The sequence below is a fragment of the Cydia pomonella genome, chromosome 28, assembly GCF_033807575.1.
Source record: "Cydia pomonella isolate Wapato2018A chromosome 28, ilCydPomo1, whole genome shotgun sequence".
In the NCBI taxonomy this organism is placed as follows: domain Eukaryota; kingdom Metazoa; phylum Arthropoda; class Insecta; order Lepidoptera; family Tortricidae; genus Cydia; species Cydia pomonella.
This window is the reverse complement of record NC_084730.1, coordinates 1,169,682-1,185,796: the sequence shown is the minus strand read 5'-3', so window position 1 is coordinate 1,185,796 and position 16,115 is coordinate 1,169,682.

The window sequence follows — 16,115 nt, the reverse complement described above, 5'->3', positions numbered from 1 at the left end:
CGATGGCATGTACGTTATGTAATGCTTATAATATACAGTTTAGATTGTTGTTTGCACAGTCAAGTAAATAACGATACGGACAAAGTGACAAAAATATGTACACACTACTGTCATATACCAAAACTTCGAATTACCAGTCGCCCTGTATAGGCAATAAGGTCGTGTATACATATTTTTGTCACTTTGTCAGTATTGATATTTAATACTTATACTATTTGGCTAAATGAGTCATATTTGTAAATAATTTGGTAAAGATATAGTATTCTGTATTATTTAATTGACTCTAAACGTTTTTCACTGCACCCACCTTGACATTTTTCTGCTTGGCCCTACGGTTGACGGGTAGAGAATGCCATGAGGCATTAAGTCGGCCATTTATACCTTTTTTGAAGAGCAATAAAGTTTATGATAATTAGTTATTTACGATACAAGTGCGAAAAATATGAAATTATCTATTCGCACGTGTATCGTACAACGTTTTACAATACATATGGCCCTTTAAATGTTCGACACAGTAACGTAATATGCACCCAAAAATTGTCTGAAAGAGATCGCTCTTTAGCGATAAGGATATTGTCTATTGTCTGCCTCTTTCCTTAATCAATTGTTTTCTATAATCTGCATCTTTTACTGAGGTAGATAATTCTAATCTATAAATCTGTATCTTTAGGTATTTAAATAAAAGTAAACTAAATCTACCCTCAAATGGCTCCTTAAGCCAGTTGAGGGTAGATGAAAACATTACATGATCAAATTATCCACATCGATTTCGATGACGGCGACCTCAGCAATCAAGGGTTTTTCCTCTCATGAGCTCTTATGTGGCTGGTCAGGCCGAACTTGCTCTTAGACACCCTTTCACATTCACAACAGTAGGTATAGTTGACCGGCCGCGTTGTATGTATACACATAGGAGGGCTTAGGTTTATCCTTGCGTAGTTGGCGTTTTACGTCTAATGTCGCGAGGCGGTTATAAAATTATGTAGTAAGTAAAGCAAAGATAATATGAAATAGAGGTGGATTGTCAAAGAAAATTGTAGCCACAATAAATTTACTGCCATATTTAGACATGATTAAAATTTTTAGAACGCCATTTAATTGTTGGTGCAATAAAGAATATTTACTTTACTTACTTTACTTACTTTGATCCTTATCCTTTCATTGATGAAAGGATAAGGATCAAAGTCAAATGACGTTTTAAAAGTTTTAATCAAGTGTCGAAAGATGGCAGTAAATTTACTTAACCAATAAATGTTATAACTACCCGAAAATGTACAAATTGTTTGTTTACATTTTTTAAATACCTAAAGATACAGTCATCAATTTAGTCGGGTGATAAATAAAAGAAGCTTAAGTGAGTAGACTCATTACTCATTAAAAGCCTGATTAGTCATTAACTCAAGTAATTAATTAGAGCATGCGAGCCAGGAAGTCAATTTCTTTCTTTGTAACCGTTGATTACTCATTAAATTGTAATTATTAGTAAACAATGGTCAATCTGTTTCATAATGTAATCAGTGACTCCGCGGAGACTATAGGTTGAGACTTCATCTTTGCGTTCATTAATTTATTACAATTTTTTATTTTTCTTCCCTGGCAGTAGACGGTCAGGGCGGCGTCGTACCACATGGAGGCGATCAGTTGAGAAGGAGGCTGGCCCAGCTGGACTCAGCTGGAAGTAGCCGCCCAGGTTCGCGCCAAATGGAAAATTCTTCTGCGAGCCCTATGACCCTGATGAGGGATAACAGGATGACATCATCCTGTCAGTACTGTTGGTAGGAACTTGAGTCTTTTAAGTCTAAATTGAAGAACTCGACTTGTTTTTACGAGACTTAGAGCTTAAAAAACTTCTGAGTCTTTTAAGTCCCGAGTCAAGTCCCTTATTGAGTCTTTTTTAAGCGCAACTCAAAAGAACTCGAGTCTCCGAATAAAGATTCAGTCAACAATTTTATAGGTTTTACCTAATTAACAGTAAAGGAAATAGGCATTATTGTATGATTTATGTTAAGTATATATAATTTTAAGAAGCTATTTGTAAAAAAAATACAAAGTCTCCGAAAAGGACTCAAGTCTCTACAAAAGACTCGAGTCTCTAATAAGTTGAAAAGAACTCGAGTTTCGTCTTAATTATAAGAGAAAAACTGAGTCGAGTCTTAAAGCAGAGGACTCAAAGGACTCAAGTCTTAACCAACACTACCTGTTAGTATGATGTTTGTTAGTTAGTGTGGGACAAATTTTGTAAGCTAAATTTGACCTACTTCCCGATTTCGGATTGAGCTGAAGTTTTACATACATAAGTAAATCGAATGAAAATGCAATATTATGATGACATGGAGCTGATCTGATGATGGAGACAGGAGGCGGCCATGAGAACTCTGTGAGAAAACAACGCAAACTAATTTGGTTTGGGAATTTTACAATTGTCTCAATGAGTATTAGTGTGGTAGTGTGGAAAGAAAAGTACAGTCAGCGCTAAAAGCTTGTATCAAAAATTAAACTTATTTACTTGCATCTATGAATATACCGTTATACAATAGACATGTCGCAGCCATTTGGTTAAATTAGCCGGCTAATTGCGCCTAGGCCGTTCAGTAATTCTATTGGTTCTAAAACACATCTCTCGCTACTCATCCTCGCATATCTCTGTTAGAAACGTTGTAACATCTGTAAATCTAAAAATTACATTATTTACTTACTCTTACGGCTCGATTCAAAGAATGGATTAAGACACGTTTAAGATCATGAAAAGATCGATAAGTAAATGACATGTCAAAATTGACGTTTATATCGATTCCGCTGTGATCCCAATAACATTTATCTACGATATTTCTAACGTGAAAGTGACATTGGTTGCCAGGATCGAGCTGCTTCTATCAATTATACGACATACAAACGATATCTAAATGAGAACTTATCTCTGAAGTTATCGTTATGGTATCTCATTATTCGAATCGGGCCAATTCTTACTAAAGACTACGATTTTGCGTAAAAGTTAACTGGAAGAGCTCCCTTAAAGGGATAAGTTCGCCTTTCTACTAATGATGAATGTTTTTTTCCTGTTTTGTTTTCATATTTGTACAATAAAGAGTTTTACTGCTAGAAATATCTGAGAGACCGACCTTTGCTCGGAAAACATATACTTAACTTAACTCAAAAGTTTGTGTTTTCCCGGAGATACCATTTCCATTTCCTAGATATAAATAATAAAATAATAATAAATAAAAATAAAAAAGCCTTTATTTCTTACAGAAAACCCCCATATATAGCAAATTTAATATATATATTATTATACACGGCGCCCGTAAGCATTGCTAGAGATTTTAACAGTATATTCCTGATCATATTTAAAGACAAAAACGTCCTATAAACTTTTTTGGAAGTCGCCTAATTTCAGAGTTAAAGCCACCTACAAAAAAAAATCTTTTTATCGTTACTTAGTGCAAAACGGCTTTTTGACGGCGATGTTCCCACTATGGGCCCTAGTCCAAATATCCTTGTTGATAGATGTCAAAAATTATCAAGTAACTCTTTGCAAAAAATAGGTTTAACACAAAAAAAACCAGTTTGAATTCATTTTGAGTAACAGTTTTACAAAAAGCGTTTACATTTTATGTACAAAAATCTAAAAAAAAATTTTTTTGTGAAATTGACTTAAATTTATATAACAAATTTTCCTTTATTCGGCCTCAGAAATGCGTGTTTAGAATCTCTCGCAATGCTCACGGGCACCGTGTACCTATATATACAAAAATTTCTCGTTTAAATGTATATCATGAATGTCACCATGAAACTGTTGACTATTTCAGAAATCTTTAATATTGATTTAACTAGTTTTAAACTCAATATTAGAATTGCACCTAGCTAATATGGTACGGTTGCTATTATACTATTTACACCCATTGTTAATATTGTTATAGGCGTAAATATACAGTCGAGGGCCACCACCCACGAATTCAAATAATTTGTAAATAGGCCTGTCAAATTATAGAAAATCAAATGAATAAGTGTTAAGGCAAAATTCAAAGTCTTTATTCATATTGTCTATCAATCTAAATTACTTAATAATTGCTAATATTAGTCTAAAATCTCTAGGGTCATCCGAAGGTGAGATGACGCAAAATCCTTTCGACTCACGGTTGCGTCACATATGACGCACGGGAAAGCCTTATGTTACGAATTGACTGCGAGGTCGCCGGTTCGATTCTGCGTATGGGTAATAACAAAGTTATCTTAATATTAGTTAGTCAGAATAATTGTGAAATAAGATGAATGTTATGTCCTGGTGGTGAGTAAACTAAACAATCAGTGGTGCAATTTTTTTTTGTAAAACTAAGTGCCCTAAATTCGCCCGTGATCATTCATACAAAAAGAGAAAACGTTTTTCCACTTCTAAATATTCTCCATTCTGCAGGTGACTAAATCAAAGAGAATTAAAAAGACCAAGAGTGCTCACTCCATACAACGGTTTTGTTACCAAAAATACTATTATTTTCGTAGTCTACATCTAGCGTCAAGTAGCGGAACTCTCAGTACTGCTACTCGACAATAGATATCGCGGCAAACAAAAAGTCTAATGCTCAACGATTTTCAGCCAGATCTAGAGCAGAGCCCAAGGGGGGAAGTACCTCCACCTTACAGAAAACAACAGCCAAATAACACTAGATCCTACTCATAGTGTTGTGTTCCTGCCGGTGAGTAAGGTTGCCAGAGCTCAACAAAATAAACACGCAAATGAACACGTGTATATCCACGTTGTCTGATATGCTCTTGGGTGGGGTATTTTCCCAGTTGGGTTGGTCCAGATTTGAGCAAATAACTTTCCAGTAAGGTAAACTGGGGTAAGACTATGACCGGGGCAAGATAAATACTTGTATGGAATCCTCATACCTGTTTGTCTTAACCCGGGCAAAATAAACAATGGTCGTCTAGTCTTACTCTTACCTTATTCAATTTCGGACCCGGGTAGGTATGTCTTTAAACTACGTCCAAAAGGTATGGCACAGCACAGCGGATATCATTCCAGATCTAGAGCAGAGCCCAACTGAGGAAGTCCACCTTACAGAAAACCGCAGCCAAATAACACTAGACCCTACTCATAGTGTTGTGTTCCTGCCGGTGAGTGAGGTTGCCAGAGCTTAACGAGGATGCGGAGTGTTAAGGTCGACAACTCTCACGTAAAACCTCTTGAGCTGAATCATCAGGCGGGTCGTATGCTTGTTTACCACCTACGTAGTATAAAAACACACTACCTACCTCTCTCAAAATATGGCTGCAACACTGACATAACCATTTCCGAAAACTGTATAACATTTTGTATGTAGGTAAGTGTGTCAATCGCTTGAACTAATTAAATCGCATTAAAGCTCTTTCTCGTTCCAACTTTGCCCATGCCCATATTTATGCAACAATGACTAATGCCTGCGTCACGCGGGTATTTTAAGCATTAAAGTGCAGTAGATTCAGAGAGATACTTGCGAACGTGTCTTTTCTTATACTAAGTCGGTGGCAAACAAATATAGACCGCGGAGGAATTAGAGGAGTTGCATCCGCGTTGCCGACCCTAACACTCCGCAGCCTCGTTTGGCTCTGTCAACCTTACTCACCGGCAACACACCACTATGAGTAGGGTCTAGTGTTATTTGGCTGCGGTTTTCTGTAAGGTTGAAGTACTTCCCCAGTTGGGCTCTGCTCTAGATCTGGAATGTGCTGAGCCACACAAAGCAAGATGATATTCACAGTGCCCAAACCTCTCTTTTGGACGTAGTTTAAGAAATTCTCTTTGAAGGACATACCCCCGGGTATTTCAGTTAGTCTCGGTACAAAAAGTACTGAGTTTGACTGAATTAGCATGATAAATACGAGCGTTTCCGAGAAAATACGATAGAAAACTATTCACTACATCTGTAACCAGTTTCACTGTACTCCGAAAACCTAATAGAAACTTGTATATATTTAGTACAAGGGTTTTACTACTACATACATACCAAGATCCCTAAATGCCTGTGGTCGTGGTTGTTTTCTGGTCTGTGGTCACACTAAATTTTTGTGAAACTCATATGATTGAGAAATATGTATTCCCCGCCGTATGTGTTTTTGTGTCGTGGCATTAAGAATTAAACCGTATGACTAATGGCATAAGATGTTATTTAGAACGACGCGTATTTGCGAGATTTGTGTTACTCACACAGAAGCCAGTAGCAAGGTTGAATGATGAGTTAATTTTGTGAAATTGTAAATCAACAATATTCTCGGACTGTTTTGCTGCACGCGTAACAGCCGTATCAGCTATTGGTAATCCAGTTTAAATTTGGAATTTTAAAATACAAAGGTTAATAGACTTATCTACTAGATGCAGATTACGAGCTTCCACATATATAATGCTAAATAACACAAATATGAAGGTCTCGAAATAGCCAAATATTACACTATATAAGTTGTATTCAGGTCAGAAACTATGAACGCAGAGTTATGATGGGTATCGTTAACTATCTATTAACAATAATATTTTTAGCAATATTAATCTTACTATGGAACAAATCTACGTCGGGCATATCGTTCAGTTCATTAAATTGCCTAGTTGTTCGAGGGAAGAAACATTTTCTACGAATGTTATTGCGAGAAAGAGGGATACGAAGCAAGGGCCTTCTGCGCAATTGCGAGGCAGGTATATAGAATTGAACTTTACTCACTAGGTCCGGTTAGGTTAGGTAATTTGTTGCGCGATAAAACGATAAATTGATAAACAATAGGGTTAATGACACATTACATTTTATAACAATAGTACATTACGATAGAGGCCGGGAAACTAAGGGTTCCAGGCCAAGGGATACCCGGCCGGCAACCCTGTTTCTCGCCGAATTCTCGAAGCTCACTGTAATTATATACTCAATAAAGTTAGCTTTAACAGACCAGTCTCCACAAACAGCACCCGTTCACGAGTATGACGCGTATCTCAGCCATATATCCTAGGAAATATTATATGTATAATACAAATTTAATATGGAAACCTGGTAAAACAGCTTTCAGCACACATACACAGTTCCACGTTTAGCATTTCTAATTCACATATTTATAATATAATAATAATTTTAGTAGTAAATTATTTAAATAGATTGAGTAAATTTAAATAGTTCATGTCAAGGAAAACTATATTTTTAATAATTACTGTAGTATAATATATTTCTATCTGTCAGTTCCGAAAAAGTCATTTGACACGATGCAATTGCAAGTCACACGCTCTTATAGGTAAAAAACTTAAGTAAGTCACCTGTTGTATGTAGTTGTTACGTATTCGAATAGACAATACATGTTTAAAAGACACACACAAACAAAACAAATGTCTATTCGAACACGTCACAACTACATACAACAGGTGACTTACTTAAGTTTTTTACCTATACCGCTAGGCAACCAGCGCTTTTTGCGACGATAAATGACTTTTTATTTTATTACCTGGGCCCTTATTCGACATGCTAAAAGTGACGTTTCGTGTTGATTTCCATTTGATGTGAGAAATATTGTGACTTGTCGAATTGCTATTATCACCACCTGTCAGTGAACAATATCCACACTAGAGGCGGGGCGTTGTACCGGAATAGTTTTTGGAACAGGTTATTTGTAATAGACTACTTTTAGCTTGTCGAGTATTTAAAAGTACGGACTTTGATTTCTGAAATAAAACAAATATGAAACTTTTATCACCTCGTACCTCCATTCTTACCGTTACTTTAGGTAAAATAAAATTTTGTTAACAGATGGTCGTTTGGGTGTCTGTTGTATCTAAAAATAATGTAATAATATTAATATAACAAAAATATGACAATAGATTCATAGCCTTCACTCAAAACGTCACCATATTTCCGACCCTTACCGAAATAATACGTCGATATTTGTATAAATAATCCTTATTTGTAAGACGCCTAAGCACGGCAAATACGTAAACTGCCTATTGGGGGTCATACTCGTAAAACTGGTATTTTAGACGTACTTTTGGTACGAGTAACAGAGACGTACTTTTGGTACGCAGTCCCAGCTCTAGTCAGGATTCTAGTTGTCAAATATAAGCGTGTCGAATACGTATTAGTTAACTGTCAAATGAAATTAGATCAACGGTAGACTTTTTTGTCGATGGGTATGGCTGCCATGTTTGGATTTATGACATTTAAAAGGGGATCCTAAGGCAGAGAGTAGTTTTACCTGTACGATTTTGATTCTTCTACTGGACGCAAGATGGAGTTAGCTGCCAAATTCCGATCAGGCTGACGCAACTAGGAAGAAAAAAGTTTTGAATGGAATTTGTTTCGCAAATCATTGCCAACGAAGAAAAAGAAAACGTCAGTGCTATTTATTCTGTCAAGTTTACATCAAGTCTACTGTCAGCCTAATTGCTTTGTTTGTTTTGAAGGCTTCAATGTTTTGTTCGGGTATTTCGTGTAATTTCTTTATTATTTAGTGCAAAAATCGAAAATAGTCAACCGTGATCAGAGTAAAGAGCGAGTTTGTTACAATGCCAGCGAGAAAACGGTTTACTAAGTGTGAAATATGTGGCAAGCGAGCCACTCGAAAAAATCACGAAAAAAGGGATTTTATGGCGAAATTTCCCTTGGATGAAGACTGGTAAGTATTGCTTTAGATACTTTTGACCTTATTTTGGGTCAGCAGGCTATAAACACATCGAAAATTAGATATTTTACATTATTTTTCGTTGTAAACTAGGGATGTACTATAACTATCGATAACTGTAGTTTTATTTGTATATCAGTGTAAATAATTAAATTAAATATGTGAAATTTCCTTAGAACTAGCATGCAATATGACCATAATTAATTCGTCGAAGATTAATAATGCATAAATTATCTATTACTTATGCATTAATGGTCATTAGTTAACATATTTTTTTTATCTAGTGATTATTTAATATATTAACCTAAAATGTAAGAAAATTAATCTGTTTTTATGATAAATAAAGAAATATTATAGGACATTATTACACAAACTGACTTAGTATTAAAGTATGAATGGCATGTGTTGTGGGTACTTAGACAACGATATATATATATATATATATATATATATATACCCACAACACATGCCATTCATACTTTAGTACTAAGTCAGTTTGTGCAATAATGTATATATATATGTACATAGACCTAATTTATAAGTATTTATAAATACATGGAAAATACCCATGTCTCAGGAACAAATATTCATGCTCATCACACTAATAAATGCCCGTTCCAGGATTTGAACCTGGGACCATCGGCTTCATAGGCAGGGTCGCTGCCAACAAGGCCAGACCCGTTCTCATGATTAACAGACATATAAATACATAAAAAGTTAAAGCATTGATAAAGGGTTGTTGATAACTGGATGCCGAAAAACATGATTTATAGATGCATATTAGCGCGAAATAATCAGTTGATCATCTCATTAGCAAACACATGGAATATAAACTGTAGATAAAGTCATGTTTTTCCAAGGCTGTATGTTTTCAGATGCAGGCAGTGGGCCAAATTTGTTGGGAACGAAGACCTGATACATCTTCCCATAGAAAAGTTACATTTATTCAAACATGTATGTGCAGATCATTATGAAAATCAAGCATTTAATAAAATAAAAAAACACGACTTAAAAACTGTATTAAAATAATTCGGGTCCACATTAAGCCCGACCAGATAGTAGTCCAATTAAGAACTATCCACTATATAACATACAACTTAAATGTGGACTCGATGCTAACCTGATTTCGAGTACAAAATTTGTAGACAGGAGCCTATGTTTCAACCCTCCCCATTTTATCGATATCGATAAGAATCGTAAGCGTGTAGCGTACTACACTATTTAAATCGCTTATGTTGGTACTATGGTTCTTTGACAGTTCTTTGTCGTACATTTTGGTAATGATTTGCGAAACAAACTGATTCCACTCGCTAGTATGGAAGTCCCGTCTCTTAAAACGTTAGTGATTATATGCTCTTTGACAATGACATGCAGTTGCGTCGATGTAGATCTATCATAAAAACGTACATGTGACGCATGTGACAATTGTCCAGGATGAAAGAAATATCTTGACAATTAACATAAAGCAATACAATACCACAAAATGTCAACAAGAAAACAGATTTATTATAAAAATACAAAGCTTCATTTTAAAACCAATGGTCGTGGGTTCTAACCCCGGCTCTTAACAATGTGCATCTTGTAACATGTACCGATTGCTTTTCAGTAAAGTAAAATATATTATCATGAGGAAGATGGAGTAGCCCCAATAAGGTATATTTTCCCCTCTGGGTTAGAAGGTCAGATAGTAGTGAGACAGGGAGATATAGTGAAGAATGCGGAAAAACAAGCATTTATTGTGTTGTTAGGCTAGTTCTTTTTTTCAAAATTTGAAAACGAACGCAACAGCATGCTCAAAGCCCCCTGTGAGTCAGAATCTGTTAAATTCAGGCTTAAGACGAAACAGGAGCTGAGCCCGTACACAAACTTGAGATTTTTAGGTAAAAGGTAAAAAATATCGCCGTCGCGCTGACGAGTGTGGCACCCCGTACCTAGCTAGAGACTATCCCTTGTGTGTGTACCAACAAACCAAATTTTAGACAAATATGATACGTCTTCTTCTTCTTTGTCGTTGTACTCTTTGCAGAGCGTCGTGGTCAACTGCTGATATCAGGCGCAGATGTTGCTTCCCGTACGATTTCTCGCCATTTTTCGCGGTTGGGGGCCATTCTGGCAAATGCGTTCAGGGGACCCTTCATGGCAGATTTGATTTGGTCAGTCCATCGCATAGGTGGCCTTTTGCGCGGTCTTTTTCCGTTTGCCGGTCTTTACGAGAGTCGAAAGGCGCTGCTTGATACGGAGTTCTTTAAGGATGGAGACATTAGTCCGAAACTCGGTCCAGGATATCCCCAGCATTTTCCTTCAGCACCATATTTCTAGGGCGTCTATCGTCTTCTCCTCTGTCTTTCGGATAGTCCAGGTCTCCGCAGCGTATAAGAATATAGGAAAAACGAGGGCCCGTACAAGCCGAACCTTCGTGGTGTTTGTGACGATTCGGTGATACGTAGCCTATACGTAAAAACTAGCCAAGACAAATCCTTTATAATTTCAGGATTTTCTACACAGCACAGAACATGGCACCCATATAGATCTCAATTCCGTTGTCGGCGAGTCAACAACGACACATATTCTTAATATTGAACTTAATTGGCTCTCATTTCACATTTATGTTTTAAATTAATTATAGGCATAGACATACCATATCCTGTTGTAAGTACAAAGTTTCAGAGCAATCTAGCAAGTCATTTTAAAATGAGAGCGTAACTACATTTGTATGGAGAACCGATTTTGCTGCGGACGCACAATGTAGCATAATCGGATTAGGACCAACCTCGAAATCTCTGTAACAGTCATGAAATTTATTATGTATATAAATTAAAGGCCCCTTTTTCATGCCCAAACCATTTAACATTTGGGGACCTCGAGGAATCCGAGCCATCTTGGAAAATGTGTACCATCAACACAACAGTCAACATTAAAACTTATTAAATTCTACACAAAAAAGTCCTCGATATCTTTGCAGAACAATACATCTTGTTATAGAGAATACTTGCTGAATCTAAGTTTAACGCTTATACACTTCCAGGGGACATTCTCTTAAAAGGAAACTCGGAGGAATATGAATTCTATTTTTAACTATACATTTGTACGTGGTCTACCCCAATATTAACATTTTACTCTACTGTACCAGAAAGAAGGGTTATGGGTGTAAGTACTGATGATTCAGTACACCCATAACCCTACTTTCTGGTTAAGTTGCAGTCAAGTAAAATATTGATATTGGGGTAGATTATGTACAAATGTATAGTTAAAAGTGGAATTTTTATTCTTCCAAGTTTCCTATTAAGAGAATATCCCATGAAAGGGTATAAGGGCTAAATCTGGGTTTAGCAAGTATTTTTTAAAGCAAGATCATTTTTTTTCGCAAAGATGTCTAAAACTATTTTATGTAGAATTTTATAAGCTTGAATGTTGCCTTACACGATTATTGAATAAAGAACGTAGATTTAGAGTAAAACGCGAATTTCTCCTGGATGGTCCACATTTTCCAAGATGGCTGCGGTTCCTCGAGGTCCCCAAATGTCAAATGGTGGTGGCATGAAAAAGGGGCCTTTAAGGGGCTTATATACATACCAAATTTCATGACTGTTCAGACATTTCGAGTTTAGTCCTAATCCGACTGTGCTAATGCCACTATGTACGTAAACTGTAACTGTACTGCGGACTCAACCTTCACGTTATAATTTTTTAAGTATTAACGTTGACATAGTAACGAAAATAATAAACACGTCAATTGAAGTAAACAATATTATTATATGCAAGAAAATTTTGCAAAATAGGTACAATAATGATTAATATGTAAAACACCATTAATTATTGAATTAAAATTATGATTTTGTGTTAAAAAATATGAGACCAATTATACAGCCCGATTACACGGGCTACATATTAAAAATGATTATCATGGAAACAGTAAATATACACAGGTGAACAAAGTTATAGTAAAATAGGTGCATAATTTCAGAGCTTGCCTGGCCCACCTGTACCACCTACCATGACCACGGCCGTCTCCTACTATTATTTTTTTCTAATACCTATGGCCTTACTAGCGAATAGTATTCCATGTTCTTGATCCAGAATTTAAACCCTTAACTATATATTTGTGGCACTTGGGGTTGAATTTGAAACTCTAGGGCACTAGCGTGGCTCTATGAGAGCGCCTTATATAGCCTTCTGGTGACCAGAGGATCAGCTTGTTAACCAGCGCGGAAATGCACCCAGCCTTCTGGGCACCCTACCGAGCGACCAGAATATAGGGCAAATATTTTATGTATACGTTTTTGACTTAAGTGTTTTTATCATGTTTTATATTTAAACTTACAGATGTCGAACTACCAGCAAAGTTTTTGAAGAGGTGTAGTTTTTATATTTCCTGGTACCAAACTGATACAGGAAATTGGAACATCAGTAAATAATCTACACCGAAGACAATGAAATATAGTCACATAATACTTTAATGTTTTATTTTATTAAAGAAATCGGTAAAAAAATGTGTTAACTAAAAAAGATAAATTTTATTTTATTTGTAGTTGAATAACAAAATATGTATTTAATCTCCTTTTAACATAGGAATTCTCTTTGTGTAGGTACATATAAATAATAGTACTTAGGTCTTGGTAAGTAATATAGACAGTACAGTAGGTCTTATCTTAATAATTTGAGATCTCATACATGCGTTCCGATATATCTGATGGCGACTGTACATACAATGGGGTCGCGTATACGAGTACAAAGAGCATTAAAATAGTTGTTGATAGACCAAGTGAGCGAGCTACTATGGTACCTATCTTTATATCAATTTTATGCATTATGTAATAGCGCAATACAGATTTTTTTTTGACAAATGTAGTATTATTTTTATAGTAATAAAGGTTATTCATGAACCATCTCGTAATTTAAGAAAACGGACTTTATCTCTAAATCATATGCCTTATATTTACAGATGTGTTAGGTTACAACTTGGTTCGTGAATGTGGTTTAGAAGCAACTTGAGACTGGGTGCGGAGTAAATTGCATCATTTTTTTTACAATTTTGAGCGTTTATAGGAGAATATGTGGAGCGAGCATTATTCGACGTGTAAGTGTGGGTTCAACAAAAAGATCGCATGTCAATAGTTCTTTATTGTCGTTAAAATTCAATTAATAATCGCCTTTATCGACCATCAACTGTGTGGTCACTTTTTAATTGATTGACGTTGTCAGGTACAGTTTCACTACTCGCCGCCGCATTGTTCATAGCGCATTACTTATCCTATCGAATACAAGATGTCGCTGATTCCTGTAAACTTATGTTTAAAAAAAAAAGACGCTTTACTCTATGCCATATATTGTAGGAAAGGAAGGGTATTCCCTGTCGTACGTCAAAAAATCCAAGATGGTGCCCAAGCCCATGGACAATAAAGTCTAGCAATAAAATCAACACTTGTCAAAATTTGACATTAGCAATCCACAGTCAGGTGACAATCAAATCAAACCGAACCACTTCGAGTTCAGAGCCATTTCAAACTATATAGTAGTAATAAACAAAGTTGATTTTTGTTTGATTATTTTTTCTATGAATGAGTTTTGATTGTTCCAAATGATAATATCCACAGTTGATAGAATCAACACTTGATACAATCAACATGCGATAGAATCAAGTGTTGATTTGATGTGGACGCGAAATTTGACAGTTGTGCATCTCGAATAAGGCCCCTGATCGTCATTTTCATCTGGGTTTTTGCATTCTCCATGATTTTCTAATATGTTATTCACACAATTGTCGCGAATCCACGCGATTCCTAATAAGCAGTTATGGAAGAACACATGATGAAGGATTTGAATAGAGATGTAGTAGAAGTTAATTAGTTTGAAGATTGTGTGAGTGCTGTAAGCCAGAGAGATAATGTATTAAGCCAGAAGGATCCCCCTGGTGAGTGCTTATGATTATTATAATGAGCGAAATATGTTGTGAGGTTAAGTAAGAGTAAAATCATGGTGGAAAGGGAAGGTCTATTGGGGAAGGTGGTAGGACCTCCAGGGACCTGCGGGTCCCACATAAGACGATGAGAGTAGAGAAACCGTGATGGCAATGAGTCGGATCCATTAAGAGGGGATTCACCACTATGAGTGGCTCTCGATCTGACTCATGGTGCCATCTACGGCTCTCATCTATAGTACTTAGTAAGCTCATGAAAGCTATTAACCTCTCAGCGTAAGTCACTCAAGTTCTTGTCGCACATTTAGATATTAAGGTAAAATATAAACTATATCATATTAGACATGTGTAAGTAATGCGCGTAACATCACAAATGAGATATCACTCAAACGCGTAATATTGCATTACGCATCACTCCGAGAAACCAAACATTACTTCAAACATCACTCGAGCACATGACTGGCCGAAGCGCGCGTAAACCCGTAAAGCATCAATATAGATTGACGCGCCGGTAGTCGGTACGAAAGGTCCGTTCAAGTACAATCCGCGTAATGTATAATGAGCAATGAGACGTGATGGTGTGATGTGTGATGTTTGTTTGCCATGCTATCATTACTTTGCTATCCCGCTCGCACCCGCACTCACTGCTCGCTCGCTCTCATTCCGCTCCGCAATGCTTTCGGAACACTTCGGATCGGTCCGCTCGGCCGGTCGGTAGCAGTCGCATTTGAGTTATTGCAAATTTCATTAAATTGATACGATAACGGATTTTTGCACCTGCAATCGATTTAAAACTGTAATGCGTTACCATAGAGCTTACAATGTTTTTAGTATTTTACCTATAAGGATGCGGCTAAATGATAATTCGCTTGCGAGTTTGAATTTGACGAACAAAAACGTATTTACTGTTTATTATTGTTGTGAAATGTTTGGTTTGGTTGACTTTCGCGGCAAACTAAATTAAGCACGAGTGAAGTTACTTATTTATCTTAAATTTAATAGTGAGCTAGTGTTTACAGTACATTCTCGTATCAGTATCATATCATAATTTTATTGATATACCCAAATAAAAATACTACCTAGTGACTCTCGATGGCGTTATCTCATTAATTAACAGATATTTTCTTTTATTTTTTATCTATGATGCATATTTTACGACTAAGTATAAAAATAAAAACATTAACAAAAACGATCTATCACATGGCGGTGACAAAACGCAATGCGTAATAGATCGACGCGCCGATATGATACGCCCTAGAGTCCTAACACTCGCTGCGTAATGTAGTTGGTACTGTGATGAGTGTGACGTTGCCATCACGCGCGCGCCCGCGCGCTGTATTCGTTCGGGTAATGTTTCGTTTCGAGTGATAAGTGATGTGATATCTCAGTGAAACATTACGTTTTCGAAAAAGTGATGTGATATATCATTACTTTTTGAAGCACTGTTTCGCGCATGTCTATATCATATATACATCATATGACAATTTATTATCTAATTGAGTTTGATGTGGCGACAACAATGATAAACTAGGTTTATAGGTTACTCGTATAACCTAAGTTTTCGAAATTTGCAAAA